Raw genomic sequence first — 7500 nt, forward strand, 5'->3', positions numbered from 1 at the left:
TTGGATGCAAATCTCCGTTGCTGAAACATGTCGTGTCTCATAGGAGACAAGTACATATGATTTTAAAAAAGGACATTGATGAACTGAATTTAGCATTCAGTTTTAAGATTGATGGATTTGATTATGTTTTCTACGCTTCTACTGAATCAATGAAATGCTTTGGCTGTGGAAGAGAGGGGCATTTGGCGCGTAATTGTCCCGAGAATGAGCGCGCAGAGCCCAGTAGCAGCTCTAGTGCTGGTGCAGCTAATGCACCACCGCGAAGGGATGAACATGCTAAGGGTGCGGGTGCTGGGGATGGGAGGAGGTGGGCAGATGTGGTAGGAAAAGTAGGAGAGGAAGGCAGTGTGGATACGGGGGCAATGGTGGTAGATCAGAACAAAGAAGGAGGGGAAAAAGTCGGTGAGATTGAGACTGCCGTTGCTGAGGTGGTGCTGGAAAATGAAATTGGAGGTCAGGAGGAGATTGAAATAATGGAAAAGGAAGCCGCTGTTTTCAAAGTACCGAGGAGTAAGAGGAAGAATGTAAGGGGTGGTGAAGGGTCTAATTCCAAGAGAAAGGTAGAGATTGATAAATCAGTTGAAGATAAACCGGTTGTAGAGATGGTGGAGTTTTCTTCTGGGGAGGATAGCGAGAGTGAGTCATCTGATGCGTCACAACAAAATAGTGAGATAAATGGGGTGGAAGGGAGGTATGGGATTGAGAAAGTACGTCAATTTCTGAAGTTGACAAAAGGGAAGAAATATATGCAGGATTATAATGTAACAGATTTTTTCCCTGAAAGTGAATTGTTTATTGAATCAGCAAAGTTTCTGATGTCAAAAATAACAGGGGGAGGTTTGACAAGCCCTGAAATTGCTAGACTCAAGAAAGTGGTCACGAGAGTGATAAGTGATGCAAATTCTAAAGAAAATGAAAGAGTTCAGTCGCAGCCTTAACTCTGTAAAGAGATGTGGTTTCTGTGTCTTCCTCTGTATTTTTTTTTCATCCATGAGCAGTTTTAAGATTTCTTCTTTAAACGTAAATGGGGCAAGAGACGTTAAAAAAAGAGCCGTAGTGTATGAGTTAATTAGGGGAAAGGGAAGTGACATAAATTTTCTACAAGAAACGCATAGTAATTTGGAAAATGAAGTTATGTGGCAACAGGAGTGGGGGGACAGTGGTGTGTAGTCATAAAGACTCAAAAAGTGGGGGTGTGGCCATTTTGTTCTCAAAAGGGTTTTTGCCTTTGTCATATGAGGTTGAAGAGGTAGTTGAGGGGAGGTTATTAAAAGTTAGAGCAAGGTATGAAAACATCACTATGTGTCTGATAAATGTATATGCCCCAGTGGTGGCAGTTGAGAGGGTATGTTTTTTAGAGACATTATCAAATACCATTGGGAAATGTAATAATGAAGATTATTTATTTATTGCTGGGGATTTTAACTGTACAGTCAGTGATTTAGATAGAAATCACAAAGAACCTCATATAGCCTCAAGGACTTTTTTAAAACGCCTCATTGTAACACATGAACTGTGTGATATATGGCGGAGTCAACATGGAGGCACGAGACAGTACACCTGGGCCCATGTGAGAGAGAACACCATCTCTATGGCCAGGTTAGATAGGTTTTATTGTTTTGAGCATCAATCTCAGGTCTGTAAATCAAGTGTGATAACCCCAGTGGGATTTTCTGATCATTGTTTAATAACAGAGGTGGTGTTCATTAACGATGTAAAACCCAAAAGCGCATATTGGCATTTTAATATAACTTTATTGAGTGATGCTCACTTCAGGAAATGTTTTAGTTTTTTTTGGGAGAGGTGGAGGTCTCAAAAGGCCAGTTTTGTATCCCTTCAACAGTGGTGGGATATAGGGAAAATCCAGATTCAACAATTATGTAATCAATACACAAGGAATGTCACCAGGGATATCACCAAATCAATGAAAGCCCTAGAGACTGAAATAGTGGAACTCATGACGTTGGTTGAGACCACAGGAGATCGAGGCCATACTCAGGCCCTCAAGAGGAAAAAAGCTACATTGGCAGACCTGCTGGGTATCAGAGCACAGGGGGCATTGGTGAGAAGTAAGTTTCAGGGAATCTCTGAAATGGATGCCTCATCCAAATTTTTCTTTGGTTTAGAGAAAAAGAATGGACAAAGAAAAATTATTCATTGTCTCAAATCAGCTGTTGGACAGGAGCTCACTAGCCCTAGTGAAATTAGAAAGAGGGCAGTAGAGTTCTATGCTGAGCTCTACAAGTGTGAGTACAAAGAGGATAAAACAGTGACACAGCAGTTCCTTGATGGGCTCCCACAGGTGGCTGCAGAAGCTCAGGTTGAGCTAGAGCAACCATTGTCTTTGCAGGAGCTATACACTGCATTAAAAGGCATGGAAAATGGAAGGGCACCAGGCATTGATGGGCTTCCCGTTGACTTTTTTAAGTCTTTTTGGGCTATGTTGGGAGAGGATTGGCTAGCAGTAGTTAATGATAGTTTAACCGGAGGGTTACTACCAATAAGCTGCAGAAGGGCTGTCCTCACCCTACTGCCCAAAAAGGGTGACCCTAGGGAGGTGAAGAACTGGAGGCCGGTGGCTCTATTGTGCACTGATTATAAGATCCTGTCAAAGGCTTTGTCCAACAGGCTGAGGGAGGTGATGGGGCAAATCATACATACGGACCAGTCCTACTGTGTTCCTGGCAGGCAGATAGGGGATAACATTTCTCTGATTCGTGATTTTTTGGACGTCTCTAGGGCTATTGGGTTGGATGCTGGTCTAATTTCAATTGATCAGGAAAAGGCATTTGACCGAGTTGAACATCAATACTTATGGCACACTTTTGAGGCATTTGGGTTCAGCTCTGGTTTTATTGCCATGATAAAGGTGATATATGGTGACATTGAAAGTGTATTGAAAGTTAACGGTGGTTTGAGTGCTCCTTTTAAAGTGTGTAGAGGTATTAGGCAGGGATGCTCTTTGTCGGGAATGTTATATGCCATTGCTATAGAGCCACTACTAAATAGCATTAGAAGTCACATTGAAGGGGTGTACCTTTCAGAGGATATTCCTCCTATTCGTCTCTCAGCCTATGCTGATGATGTAGTTGTTTTAGTGAAAAATCAAGCGGAGGTGGATAGTTTGAGTCTAATGGTTGACCGTTTTAGGGGAATATCCTCTGCAAAGGTAAATTGGGAAAAAAGTTGTGCTTTACAGATTGGAGAATGGTCTGGAGGGATCATGGCTTTGCCAGGGGGGCTGGAATGGTGTAAGGGAGGTTTTAAGTATCTTGGAGTGTACCTAGGAGATGAGGGGACAATGGAAAAAAATTGGATTGGGGTGGTTGAAATGGTGGAAGGGAGGATGAGGAGATGGCGTTGGTTGTTATCGCGTATGTCATATAGGGGGCGCACTATTATAGTTAATAATGTGATTGCCTCTGCACTGTGGCATCGGTTGTCAGTTTTAGAGCCACCATCTGGCCTTCTGGCTAAGATACAGGCAATGATTGTGGATTTTTTTTGGGATAAATATCACTGGGTTCCACAAAGTGTTTTGTATTTGTCAAAAGAGGAGGGGGGACAAGGTCTTGTACATCTTGCTAGTAGGGCTGCTGCTTTCCGGTTTCAGTTTATTCAAAGGTTGCTTTATGGACCGGAAAATGTGGTTTGGAGAGGGGTGGCAGGTCTTGTATTACAGCAGGTTGGGGGATTAGGTTTAAAGAAAGCTTTATTTTTGGTTGATAGTAGACAGATTTCTAGGGAGGGAGTACCTCCGTTTTACAGAGGCCTTCTTAGGGTGTGGAGCATTATGAAGGTGTCCAGACGAACGTCAGCGGAGTCAGTGCATTGGCTGTTGGAGGAACCTCTGGTGTACGGGGCAAGACTGGATTGTACAACTGCAGCTGTTCCATATTTCTCCAAGATTCTGGTGAAGGGCAAAATCATCACCTTAAAACAGTTAATGGCCATGGCTGGGACCGCCTTAATGGATGGAAGAAGGGTGGCTGAACATTTGGGGGTGAGGTCGGAAAGGATTGTCGGACAACTGCTGGGAAGCTGCAGGAAGGCTCTGTCAGCAGAAGAGTGGGGTATGCTTAATAGTCACAAGAAGAATGTACAAGATGAAAACGTCTCATTTCCAAGACTAGGGATTACACCCAATATCCCAGAGTTAGAAAGAAAGGCGTTATTAATGGATTTGAGAGGGTTGGAAGAGGTGGGTTTGGATGAGGTGAATGGGAAAGACTTATACAGGGGGTGTGTCAAGGTTTTGAATAAAGATAAATTGAAAAATAGAAAAGACACTCCATGGAGGGTAAAATTGGGCATTGATGACAAGGTAAAGCCAGCATGGAGAGCACTGTACAAGCCACCGTTACAAAAGGGTACTGGGGATATGCAATGGAGGGTTTTACATGGCATCATTGCAGTTAATGCTTTTGTATCTGTTATTAACTCAGATGTTGGAGATGGATGCCCTTTTTGTAGTATAAGAGAAACAATTTTTCATTGTTTTATGGAGTGTGAGAGGATAAAACCTCTCTTGGAAATGCTGGAGTCTTTGTTTAAAGCTGTAGGGGAGATTTTCAATAACACTGTTTTTATTTTGGGGTTTCAATATAGTAAGCATCAGAAAAGAAAATGTCAACTGTTAAATTTTATTTTGGGACAAGCTAAGATGTCAATTTTTCTGAGTAGGAAACATAAGATAGAAACGGGATATGGGCAGGATGTAAGATGTGTTTTTAAAGGATTAGTGAAAGCAAGAATAAAAGTGGATTTTGAGTTCTTCTCAGCTGTAAAAGATCTCCCATTGTTTGAGGAGAAGTGGGCTTACGAAAGAGCGGTTTGTTTTGTGGAGGAGGGGAAACTATTTTTTGTTGATGAAATGAGTTGAATGTATATGTTCTTTTGTATTTTTATTTTATTTTATTTAGGAATTACATTTTTTTTCATTTTTGGAAAGGCAGTGTGCCATTATTTATGTTAACAATTGAGTATAAAATAAAGGTTTTATAAAAACTCAAATCTCTCTCTCTCTCTCTCTCTCTCTCTCTCTCTCTCTCTCTCTCTCTCTCTCTCTCTCTGTCTATCTTTCGTTCTTTCTTTCTCTCTCTCTCTCTCTCTCTCTCTCTCTCTCTCTCTCTCTCTCTCTCTCTCTCTCTCTCTCTCTCTCTCTCTCTCCCTCTTTCTCTCTCTCTCTCTCTCTCTCTCTCTCTCTCTCTCTCTCTCTCTCTCTCTTTCTCTCTCTCTCTCTCTCTCTCTCTCTCTCTCTCTCTCTCTCTCTCTCTCTCTCTCTCTCTCTCTCTCTCTCTCTCTCTCTGTCTATCTTTCTTTCTTTCTCTCTCTCTCTCTCTCTCTCTCTCTCTTTAGCGTAGCATCCAATTAAATCGGCTCTGACTTATTTATTTATTATTTTGCGTGTGTGCGTGTGTGTGATTGACAGCTCAGAGTAATTAGAATTGAGGCTGGCATTCCAGTGAGTGGTGGGTCCTATGCCTCAGCCTCCACCCCCTGATCAGACTATTCTATTAATTAGAAATACCTACCTCTGAACACACACACTCACAGGCGCACACACACTCACAAACACACGTGCGCACACACACATGCGCATGTGTGCTTGCGTGCCTGTGTGTGCTTGTGAGTTTCTGTGTGAACCACACTCCTTATCGCCTAACAACCACTGCTGACGCTACAGTCCAGCCCCTCTGCTGACTCAAACTATCACTCAGTAACAGAGTATGTTCCAGTCCCTCTGCTGACTCAAACTATCACTCAGTAACAGAGTATGTTCCAGTCCCTCTGCTGACTCAAACTATCACTCAGTAACAGAGTATGTTCCAGTCCCTCTGCTGACTCAAACTATCACTCAGTAACAGAGTATGTTCCAGTCCCTCTGCTGACTCAAACTATCACTCAGTAACAGAGTATGTTCCAGAGTGGAGGCCCTTGGTTGTGAAGGCCCTTGGTTCTGGAAGCCCTGGGTATTGTGTGTAGACCAGTGACAAAAAATCTCTATTTAATCCATTTTAAATTCAGGGCCCTTGGTTCTGGAGGCCCTTGGTTGTGAAGGCCCTTGGTTCTGGAGGCCCTTGGTTGTGAAGGCCCTTGGTTCTGGAGGCCCTTGGTTCTGGAGGCCCTTGGTTGTGAAGGCCCTTGGTTCTGGAGGCCCTTGGTTCTGGAGGCCCTTGGTTGTGAAGGCCCTTGGTTCTGGAGGCCCTTGGTTCTGGAGATCCTTGGTTGTGAAGGCCCTTGGTTCTGGAGGCCCTTGGTTCTGGAGGTCCTTGGTTGTGAAGGCCCTTGGTTCTGGAGGCCCTTGGTTCTGGAGATCCTTGGTTGTGGAGATCCTTGGTTCTGGAGATCCTTGGTTCTGGAGGCCCTTGTTTGTGGAGGCCCTTGGTTGTGGAGGTCCTTGGTTCTGGAGGCCCTTGGTTGTGGAGGCCCTTGGTTGTGGAGGCCCTTGGTTGTGGAGGCCCTTGGTTCTGGAGATCCTTGGTTCTGGAGATCCTTGGTTCTGGAGTACCTTGGTTCTGGAGGCCCTTGGTTCTGGAGGCCCTTGGTTGTGGAGGCCCTTGGTCCTGGAGGCCCTTGGTTCTGGAGATCCTTGGTTGTGAAGGCCCTTGGTTCTGGAGGCCCTTGGTTCTGGAGGTCCTTGGTTGTGAAGGCCCTTGGTTCTGGAGGCCCTTGGTTGTGAAGGCCCTTGGTTCTGGAGGCCCTTGGTTCTGGAGGCCCTTGGTTGTGAAGGCCCTTGGTTCTGGAGGCCCTTGGTTCTGGAGATCCTTGGTTGTGAAGGCCCTTGGTTCTGGAGGCCCTTGGTTCTGGAGGTCCTTGGTTGTGAAGGCCCTTGGTTCTGGAGGCCCTTGGTTCTGGAGATCCTTGGTTCTGGAGATCCTTGGTTCTGGAGATCCTTGGTTCTGGAGGCCCTTGGTTCTGGAGGCCCTTGGTTCTGGAGATCCTTGGTTCTGGAGGCCCTTGGTTCTGGAGGCCCTTGGGGCTACAGTAGATGTGTTCTATTATCCCTGATGATGAACATTATGATGCACATTATGACTCATGTATGCAGTGGTCTTAGGGGGACAAAAATACATTTTGGGTCCTTCCTCACCCTCCACTTCCTCTTGTTCATCCCTCCTCTCCACTCTCCTCTCCTCTATGTAATTCAGTAGTCACTCAGACAGGATGTTTGAGACAGAGGTAGCTGCCTATATAGACTTAGGACAGTGGTCACCAACCAGTCATGTTTAAAAAAAAGAATTCGGAGCAGTAGGTCTTGGCTTGCATTTTCACTGCGAAAGGGATCTTGACTCAGGAAAGGTTGATGACTCAGGAGATAGAGAGATGTTATACTACCATCACTCTATAGACTCAGGAGATAGAGAGATGGTCTACTACCATCACTCTATAGACTCAGGAGATAGAGAGATGTTCTACTACCATCACTCTATAGACTCAGGAGATAGAGAGATGTTCTACCACCATCACTCTATAGACTCAGGAGATAGAGAGATGTTC

The 7500-nt window shown here is 44.5% G+C and overlaps 1 protein-coding gene across 1 annotated transcript in view; it reads left to right on the plus strand.

Moving 5' to 3' along the window:
- Positions 1-7500, plus strand: part of LOC121560280 (voltage-dependent calcium channel subunit alpha-2/delta-4-like) — a gene marked incomplete at its 3' end in the record, with an annotated part of 195648 nt that overhangs the window by 170164 nt on the left and 17984 nt on the right.

Source organism: Coregonus clupeaformis, unplaced genomic scaffold (assembly GCF_020615455.1).
Source record: "Coregonus clupeaformis isolate EN_2021a unplaced genomic scaffold, ASM2061545v1 scaf0857, whole genome shotgun sequence".
NCBI classification, from domain to species: domain Eukaryota; kingdom Metazoa; phylum Chordata; class Actinopteri; order Salmoniformes; family Salmonidae; genus Coregonus; species Coregonus clupeaformis.